The following is a 22,339-nucleotide window of genomic DNA, read 5'->3' as shown; positions in this document are numbered from 1 at the left end:
TAAATGAGCCAAGGGTATATACGTTTATGTTGTTACTGCTGAAACCGTCTATAGAGTTACATTCAAGCAGTTTTAAAGCTGCCACAGGAAAAAAAACTTTTACATAAGCTATTATGATGACTTTGGACTAGCCTTAAGCCTTGTCTTTGAAACCAGGGGTAAATGTTCAGTAGCCAATCCCCTTTATAAGAATGCCCTCTGTTATGCATTATGTGTCTGCATAGTCACATAAACTGGTAACAAATAGTGCTAATTTAGTTGGGCCATTTTAAAAACTAAAGATAAAATCTAAGTAATACACTTTTTTGTGACCTTGGTCTGTCCTCGACCAATTCCATAAGGAATTTTAGTGCAAAACTTTAATATTTCAGCCACAGAAAACAGGATATGAATAAATTATTCTGTATAATTAAATGAGACTAATAAAGGCCTGTCATATTAACTAACATGAATGGGATGGGAACAGAATTTAGAGGGGATAGATTTAATCATTTGGTCATTATGGACATTTGCAATGCATATAAAGGGATTATTAGGTTGATTACATGAAGATCTTGATCAATTTTTTTCAAAAATTTGATGTATGGACTGCTGAAGGCAGTGGGAAATAAGAATTGAAGTCATTTTAATTAACGTGTCATTTTGCATTGATGGGGTATGGATACAATAACAGAGTATATAGCATTTAGCGGGCATGTCTCCTTAGACTATGGATTACATGGTTAAGTGTCTTCTTAATTTTCCTCTGATATAAAGAGTTGTGTTTTTGGTGATTCATCCCAAGTGGTTACACTTGACACTACATCTATAGGAGGTTACTTAAGGTATAGGCTCTTACATGCTGTATTGGTTGATACTGATGTCTCGAGAAACAATTATTCACTCTATGCAGGTGCTGCTTCAGAGAGAGGAAGGGGGCGTGCACACCAAAGCTTTTACGCCCGCAGCTGGTGCATGTTTTCAGTTGTTTCCAATGGAAGCCCAGCGTTTTTCAAATAAGCCAGCAGCTAGCGTTTTTTTTTCTGTTTTTTCACGCTCAGCTTTGAGCGCGGAGAGTTGAAAGAGATTCAACTTTGGGTGAAAAGCTCCGCTCGTCAATGTCAGTTTTCACACGCCCGTCCAATCACAGTGGAGGAGGGGCGGGACAAGTATCACAACAACCAACCGGCTCACAGCTCAAGTATCACAGCTACCAAAGCATTTGGCTGAAGAAAGCTGGCGTTCCCTATCAAAAGCTTTACTCGATGCTGCGCTGCTAAGCGCTATGGGGAAACGTCTTTATCGTTGACCAGCTGAATATAGTGTGCAAACACGTCAATGAAATTGACCCGGAGGTATATAGCCTCGGTTGATGACGACATCACAGCGCACCCAATGCGAGGCTATAAAATAGATGAGCAACAGCTGTGTCATCAGGTCTTTTTATTTTCAGACCAACTCTGAATGAGTGTGTGCTACACTGAAATGCAAATCTCTCTCTTACCTTTTGAACTTCACTTGAGATCTTTGTTAGGAGTTAGATTCCAACAAGATAGAGTGCAGACTTTCTCTCTTTCCGATTTTAAAGGAGTTTAAGTTAAAAGGAAAATATGAGTAAGAAGAGTCACGAGCAGTCTAAGTCGTGTTTGTTTTCGCTTTATGGCGAAGGACGACACACACACTTAACTGTTTTGTGTGTTTGGGGGAGGAGCATGCGGTCATGGCTTTGTACAGTCTGATGAGTGCGAGCATTGTGAATCATTCACAATATAAATGATTCGTGCTCGCCGTGATTATTTCTGACCGCAACCTCAAATTAAGTTATATTTCTTCGCGTGATTCCGAAGCGCACTCCGGTGTTTCTCCGGGTTATGTGGGGGTAATTATAATAATGACGTTGATGATATCTCACTCGGTTCTGCGGAGTTTCATAAACCAGCCTCCGAGCGTTTCTCGCGCGATGAAAGTCGGTCGAGGAGCTTCTCGAGGTGGTAACACGCGCCAGGTTTGGCCTCGCGAGCCAGAGAACCCCAAACAAAGCAATATAGCGGATAGGTTTCTATAGTGACAAAGGGAGAGGACGAAACATGAGCCTCTCTCTTTCTTTGAGGATCTCCATGGTGAATTAAATAAATCATGGGAAAGACCATACTCATTGCGTGCTTCATGCCCACGGCGTCAATTTACGACTATCGTGGGTACGAAGACGCGCGGATATACCAAAATGCCACAGGTGGAAGAGACGCACGCGAGTTATCTCTCGCCTGGCTCGGCATCCTCATTAAAGAAGCCTACCCTGCCCACGAAACTGTGTAAATAACTTCAGCTCTCGTGGGCAAGGCTTATCAAGCCGCAGGTCAGGCTGGTGCTGCGCTGCATACTATGGCAATATTACAGGCATACCAGGCTGATCTGTTCAAGGATTTGAGTGCAGGCGAGACGATAGACAAAGAGACATTTGACGAGTTGCGTATGACTACAGATCTGTCTCTTCGTGTCATTAAATAAACGGCTCGCGCTATCGGCCGTACTATGTCTGCTCTGGTAAACACAGAGAGGCATTTATGGCTAAATCTGTCAGGCATAAATGAGAAGGATAAAACTTTTCTTTTAAATGCCCCTGTTTCCCCATTGGGTTTATTTGGTGACACGGTTGACTCCGTTGTCACGAAATTCACTGAAGTTAAAAGCATGAGGGAATATTCCACTCTTTACAGTAGGGCTCACCGGCGGGCGGGGCATATCATGTTACATCAGATCGCTCCGTCCCGTTGCCTTTACGAAGCCTCTCCACCTCCGCCGCCTCTGGGCTTGCATAATGTTAAAGGCCCTCTGTCTTCAATGTTAAAGGCCCCCCGTGCAGGGTTTTTAGCATTCCCCTAAGAGGAAATAATAAAATTAATACCATTATCAGAGAGTCTGGCAGCGTGGAAACTACTGCCAGCCGTTTCTGCTTGGGTAATAAGCACAGTACACGTAGGATACATAATCCAATTTATTCTTCGTCCTCCGCACTTCGATGGCGTGATATTCACTTCCGTGAGACAGGAACGAACGCACGTACTGTTGCAAGAAATACAAACTCTACTGATGAAAGGGGCCATAGAACATGTTCCCCTTCCAGAGAGAAGGTCAGGCTTTTACAGCAGATACTTCTTGGTTCTTACAGTTTGCCTAGCTTTATCACCCCGCACACACACAAAATGTATGGATGCAGCACTGGCTCCATTGAGACTCCGGGGCATCCGCATTTTAAATTACATGGATGATTGGCTAATACTAGCAAAATCGCAATAGGTGGCACTCCAACACAAAAACATTGTGTTAGCACATCTACTTTTTCTAGGGTTGAGACTCAACGCCAAGAAAAGCGTTCTTTCTCATGCCCAGAGAATGACTTATTTAGGGATAGTCTGGGATTCGATTACGATGGGGGCACATTTGTCTCCCGCACGAATCGAGGCCATTCAGCATACCCTGAGCAGAGTCAGGCTAGGCCAGGATCTTACTGTGAAATAATATCAGAGGATATTAGGGTTTATGGCATCAGCATCCACGGTGATTCCTTTGGGGCTGTTGCATATGACGCCGTTTCAGAGCCGGAGGGTTTCATCCAAGGGCCAACCCTCAAAGGCTGATTAAAGTGATGCGCCACGGGCTTCATACACTAACTATGTGGATAAGACCCCGGTTTGTTGCCTTGGGTCCCACGCTATGAGCGACTTGTCATCGCAAACTGCTAATGACAGACGCCTCCCTGACGGGCTGGGGTGCGACCTTAGATGGTCGTCCAGCTCAAGGGGAATGGGAGGGTCATCAGCTCGGTTGGCACATCACTTGCCTAGAGCTGACGGCTGTATTTCTGGCCCTGAAATATTTTCTCTGCCAAATGAGAAGCTGTCATGTCCTAGTGCGGATGGACAACACAGCGACAGTCTCATACTTAAGTCACCAGGGAGGTCGGCGCTCGCGCAATCTGAACAAGATAGCGAGGCAGATTTTTCTCTGGGCTCAGGACAAGTTCCTGTCACTCAGAATAGTGTACATTCCAGAAAACCTATATGTAGGAGCAGATTTACTGTCCAGGCAGACATTATCGACTGGGGATTGGAAACCCCACCCAGACATAGTGTCTCGGATATGGACCTGATTTTACAGAGAGAAAGTGGACCTCTTGGCCTCTTTTCAGATAGCGCAATGTCTCCTTTACTTCTCTCTGAGTTCCCCAGCCCCCCTGGGTCTGGACGCAATGGCGCACACATGGCCGGACAAACGCCTTTATGCGTTTCCTCCAGTGGCGCTGCTCCCGCAGGTTCTAGCCAGAGTTCGCCAGCAAGGCTCTTGCCTCTTTCTGATAGCACCGCGTTGGCTGAACAGAGTATTGTTTTTATAGGGATAATATCTCTCCTCAACGGCTCGCCATGGGCAAGTCCAGAGAGGAGGGGCGTTCTGTCTCATGATAATGCATCTCAGGCCCGGCCTGTGGAATCTCCATGTTTGGCTCCTAAGGGTACCAACTGAGGGACACAGGTTTGTCGCCTGATGTTACTGACACTATTTTGAGTGCTAGGGCTCCTTCCACTAGAAAGAATTATGCCTTTAAATAGGGTGTCTTTGAAGCATGGTGCATGACACATAATGCAGATCCTGTTAACTGCCAGTTTGCTACAGTTCTGAGTTTTCTGCAGGAAAAGCTGTCAGCAGCTTATGCCCATCCACTCTCAGGGTTTATGTGGCCGCTTTTTCGGCTTGCCACGCTTTGGTGGACGGGGCGCCGCTCTGGAGGCATCCAACGATTAAAGCCTCCAGCAATAACTAAGATTCCTTCGTGGGACCTAGCTATAGTCCTTGAGGGTCTGGTTCAGACATTCTTTTGAACCTCTAGAGTCAGCGTCTGGTAGACTTCTGACACTAAAGATGGTTGTTCTAATGGCGTTAACTTCTTTAAAAAGAATTGGGGATATGCAGGCTCTGGCGATCTCGCCATCCTGTCTAGATTTTGCCCCAGGAATGGTGAAGTTGATTTTACATCCTTATCTTGATTACCTGCGTAAGGTTCCCTTTTCGACTGCACATCCGGTCATTCTTGAGACTTTCTGCCCTCCGCCGTTCACCACGCCGGAGCAGGAGTTATACCACAGATTGTGTCCAGTCCGTGCTCTTCAGACTTATGTCCACCGCACTAGCCAGTGGCGTAAGTCAGAGCAGTTGTTTGTCTGTTTTGGGGGCCGCAACAGAGGTGCTGCGGCCACCAGGCAGTCCATATCACATTGGGTTAGGGATGCCATTGCTCTTGCCTTTGAGGCGCGCTGTCAAGTCTCGCCAGCAGGTCTGAGAGCTCACTCCACCAGGGGAGTAGCCTCTTCTACTGCTTAGTAAAAGGGGCCTCCTTGCAGAGCGTTTGTGATGCGGCAGGCTGGTCCTCTCCGCATACATTCATAAGATTTTATAGCTTGGATGCTCATGTCACTCCAGGATCTCCTGTCCTCGAGTCAACATCTCAAGCTGATGTCTATGCCATTTGTCCTTAAAAGGGGTATTCCCCACTGCTACTTTTAGTAAGGGGTGCCTCCTTACAGAGCGTTTGTGATGCGGCGGGCTGGTCCTCTCCGCATACATTCATAAGATTTTATAGCTTGGATGCTCATGTCACTCCAGGGTCTCATGTCCTCGAGTCAACATCTCAAGCTGCTGTCTAAACCATTTTTCCATAAAGGGATATTCTTTCTTTGCGGTCCTTGTGCACACATTTACACATCCGTAAGGGGTCCAGACATCTCCAAGCACGGCAGCGTGGGTATTGTCGTTCCCCATAGCGCTTAGCAGCGCAGCATCGAGTAAAGCTTTTGATAGGGAACGGAGGGGTTACTTGACTGTAACCTTGTTCCCTGAAAAAGCGGAACGAGATGCTGCGCTGTCTTGCCGTACAGTAGATGTACCAGGACTGGTCTTCAAACAAAAGATCTGATGACACAGCTGTTGCTCATCTATTTTATAGCCTCGCATTGGGTGCGCTGTGATGTCGTCATCAACCGAGGCTATATACCTCCGGGTCAATTTCATTGACGTGTTTGCACACTATATTCAGCTGGTCAACGATAAAGACGTTTCCCCATAGCGCTTAGCAGCGCAGCATCTCGTTCCGCTTTTTCAGGGAACAAGTTTACAGTCAAGTAACCCCTCCGTTCAGCTGAAAACCAGCTGGCATTCGGCATCCTCCAAGCGTTTTCGACCGCGTAAAAAAGCTTTTGTGTGTCCTGCCCCTTAGTGTTCTTTATAAAAGAAGATATTTTTAAAAAGTGTATATAGGTCTAAAAGAGCTTTTTGCACAGTGGTGACCACTAGTGGAGTGAACTGTCACCACTAAGATGTAGCCTGTATAAAAAGTGGTTCAGACCAACCTTAAAAACATATGAATTACAGATGATATACTTAACTAAGAATGTTTCGGGGAACACATATTAACGTTAAGGTACAGCTTTAGGTATAATTTAAGAAAGATGTAGCATTTGAAAGGTTTCAGGAAATGCAGCTTAATGGCAAAGAGGCTAGATGAAAGCATCTCTTGAGAGAAAAACACACGACAACCCAATTGGAGTCTGCACAAAAACAACTAAAGGACTCTCAAGTTTTTTTTATTCAAATTTGAAGCAGGCCTTTATGCACTCTAAAAATGGCTGGGTTATTTTCGGTAAATATTGGACAGAACACACCGCTGGGTTAAAATTGACCCGGCGATCAATTTGAAATATAAAATTGATTATTTTATATTATTATTGATTATTAGTTCTCATTCAGTTACATTATAGAAAGTATACCTATGTTACAATTATATCTGAAAAATAAAAACTACTGTAATTTGTTCAAATGATTGTAGAGGATGTCTTCATTGATCCTTCACTTGATTACACATAGGATGGATATTTTGACAATTATAGATTATGTAAGTAATGTAAGTGTATTGCCTAATGTAAAACTGTGTGATATGTATATTATAGTACTGTAGCATATTCATTTCAGCACTTTTAATGCTGATTTGAAACATGTATCTTGTATTGTTTGCTGTTGGATGAACTGATTGTTAAAAGTACTAAACTGAAAGAAGATCATACCGTTGTGTTTGGTGATTAAACCAAATGTTCTCATTACATAATAATCTTGTATTTGAAACAATGATTATCTGGACTGAAAACATGTGCAACTTACTGAAAGCATTATATCAGGTTTTGAAAGAATGACTAGCTGCGTTACAAGTGTGATCAGTTTGGATTTTTTTTGAGTTTTGAAAATAGTACCAAAGCGAATAAAAAAACTGTAACATCAGTACTTTAGTGAAATGTTTTGTGAATTTATGTTTAAATAAACATTAGGAAGGACATTAAAAATAAATATTATTTCAAATAGATTTTTTTGTAGTTTTTGATGCATTTTGAAATGTCTGTTTTTACGAAATGCCGTGTGTGTGTGTGTGTGTGTGTGTGTGTGTGTGTGTGTGTGTGTATGTGTGTGTGTGTGTGTGTGTGTGTGTGTGTGTGTGTGTGTGTGTGTGTGTGTGTGTGTGTGTGTGTGTGTGTGTGTGTGTGTGTGTGTGTGTGTGTGTGTGTGTGTGATTACGCATGTATTTTCTATATTGCACTTGTTCAATAGTACCAGGCCTACCTGTCTGTGTTAAAATTTTTAGATTTGTTCTAGATGCAAAGATTTTTTTTTTTTTGCATTTCCCATTCATTTCAATTGGGGTCCTCTTTTGGTGAATTTTTTTTACACCTCTTTAGAACGACCGAATCAAGCCCAGTTTTTTTATATGAATCTTGACAGATAATCTGGAAAAGTCACAAAATCTTATTCCACTGAGATGAAGGGAACCATGTTTTTAAGCTAAAGAAAAGTGGCTTGGGGGTAAGAATGACCCCAAGGGACTTATTAGGGTTAATTTAATCATACAGACTCAAAATAATTAACATTACGTCATTGACCCATATACTGTAAATGTGTTTTTGTTTTTCTATCAATTTACAAACATTTTTTTAATTTTTAAATTTTATCATGGGGCATCAAATGTAAATTAATGAGAAAAATATGAATTTAAATGCTTGTAGTATTAGGTTGGAAAATAACAAAAGGAGAAAAGTGAAGTAGGTCTGAATACTTTCTGAATGCACTGCATACTGCACAGTACCATTTGACCAGCCAAATAGAGATCTTTATACAGTTTGAAGTCTTTGCTGAACGTATCACTGTTAAAGATTTTTAATTTCCTATGCATGTCACCAAAGTCATGGGTTTGAACCCAGGGAACACACATACAGCCACACAAAGAGTCCATTGATATTTTTATCACAAATTAAAAAAAAACGTATTGTTGCATCTGAAAACAGACTGGTTTTCTCTTTCAAGGACAGTCATCGTTGAATCCTTGCCCTACTGCAATTGCTTTGTCAAGTTACCTATGTGCCTATCAATACTCATGAAAGTGCAGCATTCGTTGTATTTGTCTTTTATTGCAAAAAGTACAAATGACCGGTTGTGATGATTGTTTACTATATAAAATTTGAAGTTTACCAGTGAAAACAGGTTATGATGTGCAAGTTGTCCATGTCCCCCTTTCACTTCATTTAAACTTTGCACCATTCATCAAACGCTAATTTATGCTATTATTACAAAAGCTGGATTCTGGAAATGTCACCAGTGCATTTGTTCATATCTCAGGTGGAAACATAATTCATTTTCCATTAAGCATATACATTAAAGATGATCTATCCTGTCTGAAATAAATGTTCTTGACCTTCATATAAATGAGATTTTAAATGCAAATCAGACAGACAGGGCACTCATCAATAGCTTTGGCATGAATGCTGATGATAAATGCAGCTGTTTCAAAATCAATTGGTCTCCACACCTGTAGGAAACTCGTACATAAATATATGTCATCCAACACAGCCCAGAGAATATGTGAATGAATGTACAAAGAAAGTTAATGGCAGTAGTTAAAGGGATAGTTAATCCAAAAATGAAAATTTGCTTTTTATTTACTCACCCTTAGGCCATCCAATATGTTGGTGCGTTTTTTTTTCTTAAGTAAAACATAAAAAGAAGATATTTTGCAGAAACCACAGTGATCTCTGATTCGTATAATGCGAGGAAACAGGTACAGGCACTATGAGGGGCGGTTTACCACACAGGGATTAGACTAGCCATAGACTAAAATAAATGTAAGAGCTGTCCAAACTAAAAACAACTTAAAATACGTCAGTGCCCTTTATTTTGCCTCAAAATGCACGCCAGTAATGTTTTTAGTAAGACATGTTTGTTAAATCTAGTTATATTTCTTAATTAAACTAAGGCCTAGTCCTGGTTTAAAATAATCTCTGTCCGGAAAACCACCCCTGAGAGTTCAAAAAGCAGAAAAATCTAAGACAATGGTAATTCTTACAACCCCTCACGTCTTTTGAAGCCAATTGTTCATTTTTTATAAGAAAATTTTATGCTATTTACAACATTATTATTATCATAAATATTGATAACGGTGTATATGCATAGAAAATTGGAGTTTGGCATATGTATGGCATATGACTTTCTACACACCGTGCTATTTATATGTGCGTCATGATAATATGGTAAACAGCCAAAATCCTTCCTGAGTGGCAGCCTGTGCTTATGTTGCAACATTTAAATGGAGGTTTGAAGAAATATCTTGGATAAAGGCATGTACATGCTGTCACATCTTGACCAAGTTCTGGGATTTGTTATTATTTAAGGACTCTTATTTTGAAATATACTAATAGACATTAAGTTTGTATTTGGTTCTGTTGTTCCTGGGATCATTATAATTTGTTTCTAAAGTAACTAATTAGCCTTTACCTGTTCGTTAAGTGTTCATTAAGGCTGTCTATAAATCTGTATTTTTGTTTTTGACAGTTGTTTTGACATTACTGGGTGTGTGTGTCAGCTGTTTGTAGTGTTGCTCTTATCGTATCGTCGTGTGTTTTATTCTCAACTACTTCATCATAAATGCTTGCCAAAAATCCAGGTTCCTCTTTGCCCCTGTTCCAAATTGCACCCTAAACACGCATGGCCTTTCTACGCCTCAGTGTTTTTGTGACATAATGGCGCTTTGACAGTCTGCTGCGAAGCTTGCACAAGTGCAGGCTCAGGAAAAGTGGGCATCAAGGGTGCATATCACCCTAAATGGGGGCACCCTTGAGTATCCTTTTAAAACCTAAAATGACAAATGGGACACCTTATGGTTTTGTGGACTTGACAGACATGCCCACGATGCAGACTTTGCAAGTTCACAAGGCCCCAAGTCCACATAAAGTGCATAATTTGCGAGAGGGCCTTGTCTCTACATCTCAACACAATGTGACACTAAGGAAACAGATGGATGTATAAGGCAGTTGTTCATTCTCCAGAGAAAATGGTTTTGTTTGAGGGCTTGCAGCATCAGGCCAAAGGAATAGATAATTTATTTAATTCTTTTTAGCATTTGTATTATTCAAGTTGTATGGTCATTATTGTTTGGCCTTTGCATTGGGTGCATGTCATGATTGATCAAGTCCTTGCCTGTTAGCAGTGTGTGGAGAACATGAATGACCTCGCTGGCTTAGTTGAGCTTCCTTTTATGTTTTGCATGCAGCATGAAGCTGCAGAGGCCCCGTAAAGGCTTGCATACATTTCTCTACCATGACATAGACAAGGACTAAGGATGTAGATGACTAGAGGACACGCCACTGGTGAAACAGGCAACAGCATCACAGACAACTTTAGCACCAATCTCTGCTAATTTGTGCAATGTTTGCTGTACTTCAGAATGTGCTAACATCAGCCATCTGATCTCATACTTTTTTAATGCTGCTGCACTGGTGGCCTTGTGAAAACATTAAGTGCAGATGACCAGGACTCTAAAACTTTAATTGATTCAGCTTTGGCAACACACTCACAACTTACACAGAATATTGAGGTGGCTATGTCATCAGCTGTTTTAGGCAAAAATGGCTGGCAAAAGCACTATTCGGACGGGATTAGTTTTCCAAACGACGTTTGAGTTTCAACGTGTCCCCCAGGACGTCTGTGATTTTATGTACCGATTCGGACGGGATTAAAATGATGCAGGCTATTCCAGAGATGGGAGTGTCTGTTTCATGCATTTGGGCGTTGCAGTAGCACGTGCTCTGGATACGCGTGTTTGTAATGTTAAATATTTTGCTTTAAATGTAAAATTATGACAGAACATGTAATTTATTAATTTAATTGTAACAAATCAAAATAAAATATACAAATCTTACTAAAGTAACGTTAGCCTACGTGTTTTATATAACTGTCTGCTTATAACAAACACAAAGAAATGAAGAAATAATGATTAATAAAATTTAATATCTTTATTAATTAACATTACCATTCCGGAGTTGAACAACTTTGAATGGAGTTTCTTATAATGTTAATGATATTACAGTGTTTAGTCTTAAAAGTGTATGATATTCATCTCGTCTTGATTTAATTACTTTATTTTGCCGAATGTGAAAAAACATTAATATCTGAATTAATGGGACTCAGGAAATACAATATACGCGCATTAGTAAAACCTACTGCAGATCACGTTGGCCAAAACACGAAATGAACCGCGTTTTCAAAAGATATTGCGGGCAAACACAGACATTTGCATCCAGACGGGATTAAATTTCCTAGAGGACCTCTGAGTTCGGCGAAAAACGGTAGGTAAATTGCTCTGGAATTTTTACGGAGGTCGTCAGAGAAAAACACAGACATGGCCGATTCGGACGGGATTAAAAACACAGAGGACGTCTGAGAGGCACGATTTTCTCAGAGGTCCCTCTGTAAAACTAATCCCGTCCGAATAGGGCTAAAGACGTCTTTGCCAAATCCTATAAAAAAATCAGCTGATGCATTTGCCATTAATGCCTTGTCACATTTTTCAGCCAGGTTCCTATGATGTGCTGGACAGGGCGAAACACTCCATTACACTGAGACAACATATACTGGACTGTCAAAAGTCAGCTCTAGCCTTCAGTCAAAGGTATACAGCACTTCAAAAGCTGCAGCTGCCTTCTTGGCCTAGACATGTGGGTGGTAGTCTTGGTGGTGTTCAGCAGCAAAGCTTTTAACAACACAGCCAGAGTCATCCCACTGCACATTCCAGAATTAGACTTCAGTTGTATAAGTCAGGTTTTCCTGGGTATATCAGGTAAATCTGTACACAATTAAAGGTTTGATTCCTTCTACTGTGGTTTATAGTGAGTTAAAGAAGAACATTCTCCATCCATTACAAGTAAATCTTCTTGGTCTATATCAGTGTTTTTAAACTTTTCGCCATTCATGACATCTGCCAGGGAAACTGGTAGGGTTGATGGCAGTAGCCTTATTGGTAATTCTCTTAAGCATGGTGTGGGCACGTCCCATACAGTGATGGTTCAATTCTTTTCAGTGCCTCCATCTTTCACATTTTTTTTTTGTGATTTTTGCAATCAAAATAATTGATTTTGTGGTGCCATTTTCCAAAAAAAAAATGCTAGAAATTTAGTGGGGTTTTTTTGGTAATAGGATAGTAAATAAAATTGTAAATGTGCTATGTTACATGAACAATTATCGTACATGACACTAGAAACAAACAAATTGCATAAACCTTGCTTATTTTGATCTCTTACCACATTTTAAAACATTTTTACTTAGTATTAATAATAAATATTAAGTATTTACGTTTAGTATACTAAAATATGCAAATTTTTCCCACTTAAAGCTTTGAACTGATAGTAATAAATTATAGCATGCATAGTGTAGATACTGTCTGTGTAAATCTATTTTATATATTACATATTATAAAAATTGTTGCTTTACATTACCATAAAACTATCATTTTAGGCGAACAATCACCATGAACATACTTTGAACAAAAAAAGCAAACATTGTCCGTTCTAATACATAAAAAAATAATCTCACCTCCAAACTGTTACAATTTAGCAGGAGGGAACCCAAGCGCAGACACGGATGTAGAAAATAGGAATTTATTGTGACAAAAACAGAAAACCAAACCCACAGGATTAACACAGGACTATACTAACTAGACTAAACTACAAGGACAATAACAAACAACTAGACTATGACTAAACTAAACAAACTTCAGGGTACTCACAATGACAAGACAAACACTTGTACAACACTAGACTAACTTCACAAAAACAAAGGCCAGCCCAGGCCAGTAGTGATGGGTCGTTCGCGAACGAGCCGCTCTAAGAGCTGATTCTTTTTAGCGAACGAGCAGAGCCGAATCTTCAGACGCAGGGAGGGGTGGGACCGTAAGAGCCGGCTCTTCTAAGGGAGCCGAGCCAGAAGAGCCGAATCTATGAAAAGAGCCGGACTGCCATCACTAAAATGTAGAGCCGGAGCTTGAGCCGAAAAAGCAGAATCAATGGAAAGAGCCGGACTGCCCATCACTCCAGGCCAGGCCAGGCCATCAACTCAGTACTTACAAGGAAACAGCCCAAAACAGACCCACACAAAACAATGATCACAAGAACTTTAAATAGGGAGAACTTAATGACACACACCTGAAAAGAATCACAAGTAAGGGATTGGGGAAAAAGTGAAGAGAAATGCGTGGTCAGAATAAACCAATACTAAAACCACGCATCTCATACATAAAACACTTTACTGTCAGAACCCTGCCATGCTGACTTTATCAAAATACAAACAAGGATCTAGCAGGATCCTGACACAAACATTTATAAAACTGAGGCAATTACATTTCAAACTCTAAATCATCCATTTCCAGAAGACCACTGTCCACTTTCTGATTTTAATACAGAAAAACTAGATCCCTCAAGTAACTGTTTGTCCTTCAGTTGGAGAGGACAAGCTTGTATATGCTGTTGCAGCGTTCTGCATCTGCAGATCTGGAAACTTCATCTTTGTAGCGCAGGGCCAGTTTGCTCAGCATACTGTATGAAGCCGGTACACCTACCTAAAAGGTATCCAGATCTACAATCCCACTTACAGATGCTCAAAGTGCTTCTGGACCCAACATGGGGACATACATCTTCATCTCATTCTCATTGACTGAGGAGAACCCAGGAATAGCTTTGTAGCTGTTGGGGCTGTCATTCATGAATTCATGAATGCAAGGCATTGTGGCTTAAAAATTCTGACCTCTTTGAGAAACTCAGTGCCAGGTTGTCCATGCTGCATGTATTTACATAATTTTTCGTCAGCATAACGGCATGCTGCTTCAACCTGATTTAAGACTTTTGTTTTAAACTCATGAGACGACAGAGTTCGCGAGAAGCACTGACTACACGCCATATTACAGAGCTCTTTGTTTGCCACGAAGTGCATCGGTGGATCCTCAAGGTAATGAAATACCTTTGTTGTGACAGGGTGTCTGCTTTGAAAAAGGTTCAGCATTTGCAGGATCACCTTGCATTTGTCAAACACAATGTTCAGTTGAACCTGTAGGGACTCTACAGACTCTGGGTCTTCCAGCATTTTGTTCAGCTTTTCCAGTGATGCTGGAGCACTGCGCCCACACACCTGACAGAATGGAAAGGGGAGGGAGAGGGGGTTTAGGTTATTTTATTCATACTGTACCCACAACAATAAACAACTACCTAAAATTTATTTTAGGATGTTAAACTTACCTGCATTTCTACTTGCAGAAATTCCTTGTAATAAGTGAAATACTCAGTATGGTACTGCACTGTGAAGAACCACGAGTTCCAACGGGTATCACATGGGTTAAGAGCCTTTTTTTGTTACTCCCATTCAGTTTGCCAGTCATGTAGGATAGGTTTCTTCTTTTGCGACCCCCTGCCATGTAAAACATCTGACCAAAATACATAATAAATGTGTTCAAGTAAGTAAAGTGATTGCGGAAGGCACCTCCAAATGTGTGCCATGTATGTAATATGGATGGAGTGAAAGAAAATGGACTTCAGTGATTCTTTGTATGCTTTAGCATGTATGCTGCATTGTTTAAATCAAAGACAATGACATCCTCATTAGTAATGTCATATTCTTGGAGAGTTTTGACAACAGCCATCGAAACAGAACTGGTGTTAAATGTACACTGCTGGTGTATATACTGTATGGGTATGGTACTCATATAAACACCAGCAGTGTACATTTAACACCAGTGATTTTGCTGTGAAGAGTGATTGCAATTATCCATGAACTGTATTCACTATGCAATGATTCTTCCTGACTCATCTTTCTTAAGTGGTGCTACCAGTATGTTTAGTACACATCTACCCTCCCCATCTGGAGTTTCATAAAAAAATGACAGCAACTGGCTTCCCTGAAAATTTTACTTTAAGACGTTCCTTTTCCTCTTCATACACTTGTCCCAGGTATTTCTCTTGGAGCTAGTGGGACTTGCTGCCACCCTTTAAGACCTTTTTACAAATCTGAAATAATAATAATAATATCACTTTTCAAATTGTTAGACCATTAGAAGTGTAGCCTTAAAGCAACACTAAAGACTTATTGCTCTTGCTCCCCCTACAGGTTAGAAGCGTAATTGTTCATTATCACTGTCGTAAATACTGCAGCATAACTGGCTCTGATTGGATTGTAGGTCTGCCGTAAAGCAAGTTTTTGTAGTTTTCACTGGAGCTACAGGACCACTACCTGACGGTTGGAAACTTCTTTAGTGTGGTTTTGGCCAATAGAGGGCTGCAAAGCAAATGTGAAAGTGCCATTCACCCTGTTTTGAGTGGATGAACCACTGAAACTTTTTTGGAAACGTTATTTTAAGGTAAGAAAAACTCTTTGGTGTTGCTTTAATATCAGGATCATTTAGAGTGGGTAACATAACCAAACTCTTACAAGCAAACCACAGCATAAACAAATTAGCCTAACAATGCTGACATCGCGGACACGCGCGACAAATTTCTGGGTCGAAGAATCTGTTTTCAGCCCACGCAGTACTTTTAAATGTGTGTCATGCAACATCCACTTCTCGCCGCAAGGTTGTAGTATGTTTTTACTAAATACAACAATAAATAGGTCAAGTCCGACCACCGGAAGCTTTTGATATTTTTTACTTTTAACTCTGAGGTGTTTTTAATTCACCGCAACTGTTTAAACATTTGTGTCACTTTCAACCGGGCGGTGTGCTTCCACTAAACTCTGGACTCTAATGAAAGGTAGGTGGACCAAAATAAATATCTTTTATCTTGGTACTGAACTATTGTACTCTAAGTCTATGGTGGAGAGCGTATTTAAATAAACCGCGGAAATTTGCTAGTCACGTATCTATTAATAGACTACAGGAGACTGCATTTCGGTCACAGACATTCCATAGACATCCATATATAACTTTTTCCTTTGATTTCTAATATTAAAAATATCATAACTTTCTCAATACTCAACAGATCTTTACAATCTTTGTAAATGGGCATGTCTGCTCTGTCTAGTCATGTGATAAATTTTGAGTTTGGGGGTTTTATAAGAACAAGAAAATATTATAATATAAGAAAATATTGTCAAGTAATTATTTAAATTGTACTTTTAATACAGAAAGTATAAAGACTGTATTAAAATGAAAACAAATAAACAAATGACAATAAGAGTTAATATAGACATATACAAATGGCGTTTAGATTTTTTTAAAGGGCACACAGAGCAGCAGATAAATTAGGTCCATGTCCCTTTAAGACCTAGGGTAATGTGCGCATTTAATAATGGGAGACGCCCGTGTAAAAAATATCTGATGTGTGTTTACGTTTATGCTCGCCAAGACTGACATTTGGCATAATTATTTGTGTATTTGACCGGTCAATAAAAATAAGGATAAAAGGTTTGTTTCTTCGACTATTCGTTTCTTGGGTTGAGATTTGAATATTCTTTTCATTACAACATTATTAGCATTAATGCAAAGCCTTTACCAAGCAGGAAGTGTGCTTCACGCTTTCGAACATAAAGCGCACTTCCTGCTTTGGCATTAATGCTAATAGTGTTGGAAATAACATTCAGTTTCTTGCAAAAAATTATCGGTTTGCTTATCATAACATCAATATGTCACCACGAGTTATGGGGGATTACTTTTGTATTAGATATATCAGCAGGGCTCTCAAGTTTTATCAAAAGTTTGGAGTGAGATTTCATCTGTTAGGGGAGGAGCCACTTAAATATTTGCAGCAGCGACCCCTCGGCCCCAACCAATTCTCTCAGGTTTTTGGTAGCAGTTAAATTTAGGCTGCGTCCGAAAACTCTAAATTGCTGCCCTCTGAGGCAGCTTTCCAAGGCAGCAAGGCATCAAGGCATGTCCGAATTCAATGTTTGGTTTACTTCCTGTCTCCTGAGATACCTATGCGTGGACGTACATTAAGAATGTGATTGGTCGAGTCCGGTCGAGTTTGAAAAAATAAAATGGCGGCCAAGGACGCGACTGGACCACCAATTTAGTGTAAATAAAGGTATATTTTCACTTTTTACACCTTTTAATTGCATTTCTAGCGAGAAATTAGTATTGCAGTTTTCAAATATGTGATTAGTTATCACAAAGGCGCTCTCTGTTTAAATTTCAAACACGCTGCCTTAGAAGTGTGTCCGAAAGTCTTTCTCTGAGCTACCTTCATGCCTCCGAAGTCATTTCCTCATGAGGCAGCGAGGCAACGAGTCACTGCCTTGAGTTTTCGGACGCAGCATTAATATATTGTTTATAATTGATTAGCACAAATAGAAATTATAACAGTTGGGAAATCTAATTAAAGACAAAGTCATAGAAATTAAATACATTGTTTTATTTCAAAAATACAAATATATAAAAAATTGCCCCAAATGAGCCAACTGAACAGCAACATTGCAGAACTTGCCCTGAGCATACTTACAATACAAGGTGTGTTTGTGTGACATCTTTTAAACAGATAAATGCAATGATTAATGTATACATTGGCAGGATATAAACATTACTAAAATAAAAGCCAGAGTATAGCTGAATAGCTAAAAAGAGTATGAATAAAGTATAATTTGAAAATAATGAAATAAATGAAAATGAAATATCTTGTCCTTTCCATTCCCAGGTGAAAAAAATACTATAGTAATTTATAGTAAATACTATAGTGTTTTTGACACATACTATAGTAATGTACTTGAATTAATTTGTTGTGGTAATTCTATAGTTGCTGTGATAACATAACAACTATAGTAATATAAACGTATTACTTTATCCAATACTGTACTACATTGTCTACAACTATAGGGTATAATATACTAGAATATACACTACAGATTACTGTAGTATAAACTAAAGAATACTAACGTTAGAGTATTTATTACAGTTTATCAGTTCACTACTATAGTTGATACAGAGTATGCTGTAGCAATCATTAACAAAGTGTTGTAAATACTATAATATACTAAAATTTACTATACTATTAGTATGGTTCAAAAACACTATAGTATTTCCTATAATATTTTTCACCTGGGATTGTTTCAGGTAGCCTCTAGTGTTTAATACTTTCCTAAAGTTAAAGCTAATTCTGATTGCAAAGCAGTTCGATTTTTTTAATCAATAATAATTTACCTCGGCTATATTTCCCAACAACAGTTTTTATTATCTTTGATCACATTTTTGTGATGTCATCCAAGAATCGTAAAATCAAATTGCTATAAAAAAGAATGCGTTACATACCGCTTTCATCGGATTCTTCTCTTCCAACTGCCACTTCGTCTGTGTGACGTGAGAATCTATGTTGCCTAGTAACGAATGTGCTTGCAGCAGGATCACGAAATTTACCCAGAAACAACAAATTCTGATTTCTGATTGGCTGGTAGGTGACAATTATATCAGGATGTATAGTGTGACCGTGTCCGCGGCTCGACCGATATGAACTCGGCAGAGAACTTCTCTCCTGTGCCTCGTTCATTAATTGTATAGAGTGGGAAAAGTTTTCTTATTTTTTCAGCGTGAGAAATACAAGGTGTGGCGTGTGAGCGTGTGAACTTACTGAAATGCGTGAGTCTCACGGTGAATGCGTGAGACTTGAGAGCCCTGTATATCAGCTTTTAAGCTCTCAAAGTGGCGAATCCGTTAACTTGCAGGACGAAGCACTGGGGTTTCTGCAAAATGTCTTCTTTTTTGTTCTATTGAGGAAAAAAACATCAGATGGCATAAGTGTTAGTAAATAAACTTGATTTTGAAAGTATGCTACCCCTCCTTCCGAAGCTTTGAATATTGGGTGTGATTTCTACTAATGCTTCAAAGGTCAAAAACTGGTATTCGGACCATTCCTAATAGAAAGAGAACACAATTTGCAGAATCAAAATCCTATTAGCAAGCATAGAGGCCGCTCGCATCTACTGCAAGTGTCATGCAGTAAAATTTAATATCTGCTCGTTCCGGACAAGCTAACTATTGTGGCATAAGTATATTTACCAGACAAATTATGTGAATGCTTTGTTCCGGACAAGCTAACTTTTGAAACATAAGTATATTTACAAAATGTGAATTCTTTGTTAAAGATATATGTCTTTATTATCACCTGTCAGTATAGCTTTGGGAGCTGATATTCCAAATATAACAAGCATAACATTTCCGTCACATTCTTGAGGTATTTGGTCATTTGGAGCACACCACGCTTTTCAGATTGATGAGTTTATAGACCAACGCGTTTCTGTAAGGCGGGTCATAGAGGAGCATCAATAATGTACAATATGTGGAAAAGAATGTGTTTTTTGAACCTTAAAGGAACACGCCCACATTTTGGGAATTTAGCTTATTCACCGTATCCCCCAGAGTTAGATAAGTCCATACATACCTCTCTCATCTCCGTGCGTGCTGTAACTCTGTCTGACGCAGCCCCCGCTAGCTTAGCTTAGCACAAAGACTGGAAATGCATGGCTCCAGCTAGTATACTGCTCCCAATAAGTGACAAAATAACGCGATCATTTTCCTATTTATGTGTTGTGATTTGTATAGTCAAACCGTGTACAAATAACAAGGTGATGTGAGACACAGCGATCTTTTAACAGTATACATACTGAGAACTATATTCTCTGAAGGCGAAGCACTGCCGCATGGGCGGAGTGATCTGCTCGCAGCACACGAGAAGCCCCTGGTGAGCAGCAGAGAATTCGGTCAGAGTTGTGCAAATCACTCCGCCCATGCGGCAGTGCTTCGTCTTCAGAGAATATAGTTCTCAGTATGTATACTGTTAAAAGATCGCTGTGTCTCATATCACCTTGTTATTTGTACACGGTTTGACTATACAAATCACAACACATAAATAGGAAAATGATCGCGTTATTTTGTCACTTATTGGGAGCAGTATACTAGCTGGAGCCATGCATTTCCAGTCTTTGTGCTAAGCTAAGCTAGCGGGGGCTGCGTCAGACAGAGTTACAGCACGCACGGAGATGAGAGAGGTATGTATGGACTTATCTAACTCTGGGGGATACGGTGAATAAGCTAAATTCCCAAAATGTGGGCGTGTTCCTTTAACTGTTTGAAAAGGATCTATCTGTTCCCTTTCAATCTCATGTGTAATTTTTTTCTCTAAAGTAAGATTAAATTATTAAAAGTTACTTAATTTTGATACACATAGCCTTATACTCATTGTCTGTGAATGTAAATGATATTTTAGAAGGCTAATTGTAACCCACAGCAAAGGTATGAAGCAATGAAATAGATTAAAATAGATAGCTTTTTAATTGGCATACTTAATTTTTGATTGCAGTATCAGTTGGTTTAGATTTACTAGCTATGGTATTACAGAATTTCTGATGTGAATACTATATTTGACTTCTTATGTTATGTAATTCACATTAAATATTGGATGACATATTTCATTTAGATTTTACAAAATTCTGTCACTAAAAATGTTACATTTATCATTTATATTTAACATTGATTGCTAAAACAAGATGAACAAGAAGGTTTGTCGTCATGATACATTATATTATCTCAAAATTGTAACTCAGCCATGGGCTCATGCAAGTCATCAGGCACCATATTACAGACTGACTCACTCATGCTGTCAGATCAACCTTCTGCTGAGGAAACACAGTTGTACTTCATATGATGAAAGCTGCAAACCACAGAGCAACATTGCTAAAAATATTTCTGGACTGTGGACATTGATGCTTATCAGTGGCAGCAGTACCTATTTTATTTATTTATATTAATTTTTTTATTTTATAGCACATTTCTGTGGATGACCGTGGATGATTGGTCAAGCTAGCCTGGTCTGCTGTGTTTGGTCACCTGCTTACTGCGTGTTTTGAAAATGTCCCATCCAATATCTATAATATTCAGCTGCTCATGTGTAAACACTAAAACTGGCGTAAGTTTTGCTTTATCAATTCAAGCCTGAGTTAGAGAGAACAAATGAAGAACGGATTGACCATGACCTGCTGATTTCTTGGCTCAGTGACATGGGGATTGGAGTGATAACAACACTTCAACACAGGGGCGTTACACAAGATCTCAGGCCCTATGCATAGGGAGTCCTGATGGGCCCCCATGCCCCATAATATATTCCACACTTTTCAAGGGCCCTCGCTTCCTTTGGGGCCCTGGTAATCAGTTCTGGTTTTACAACCAGTCTGATGCCCCTGCTTCAACATGTTCAGATATTATCATTGGCTTCTATTTAAATGCATCTTGATTTGACATGCAGTAAATGAAAAGTAACACACTGAAAAAAGCTTGCCAAGGGTCCTGCATTTCTGACTAACAGTGAACTCGTTTTTGAATAAATAATTTTTGAAGCTCTCAGTGCAGAATATTGCAGAGAGGTGCTCACTAGCGGTAATTATTTAGTTCACAGTAAAAGGTGAATGGCTTTTAAAAGTCCTATCGCTCATCCTGAAATCTCCCCCCACTTTAGATTCTGTCCAAGCAATAAAACCAGTCACTCTAACAAACTAGGTGGGAATTGACAGCCGGCAATTATTTGCATATACAGTACTTTAAACTAGACTTGTCTGTGTTTTCATTGATCGCTGGTTTTGGCAGGTGATAGCACTGAAGATGGTCTTACTACAGATTAATGGGTCGAGTGAAGAATGTGAGAAGAGTCACTCAGTAAGACCACACTTTGAAGAACACATTTTCTCATCACTGTCTCCATCATGGCTGGATGATTCTTGCTCAATGCCACGAATTCTTCATTTTTAACCCCAGATCAACTCCTAAAATGGATTTCCAGTGTGTCTGCTGGGTTTTAAGTAATGTTTTACTTAACTAGATTAAACAGCTTTAGGAGGCTTGTAATCTCATGTTTTAGTATTTACACATGAGGTGGCACTATGAATACAAGAATTAATGTTTCATTTAAGAGACGTCCAGGTACAAAGACACTGCTGAGCCATTTGATGAAAACGTACAAAGTAAAAATGTTGTAGGAGC

Source organism: Misgurnus anguillicaudatus, chromosome 22, assembly GCF_027580225.2.
Source record: "Misgurnus anguillicaudatus chromosome 22, ASM2758022v2, whole genome shotgun sequence".
NCBI lineage: Eukaryota > Metazoa > Chordata > Actinopteri > Cypriniformes > Cobitidae > Misgurnus > Misgurnus anguillicaudatus.
Note: the sequence above shows the minus strand (reverse complement) of the source record.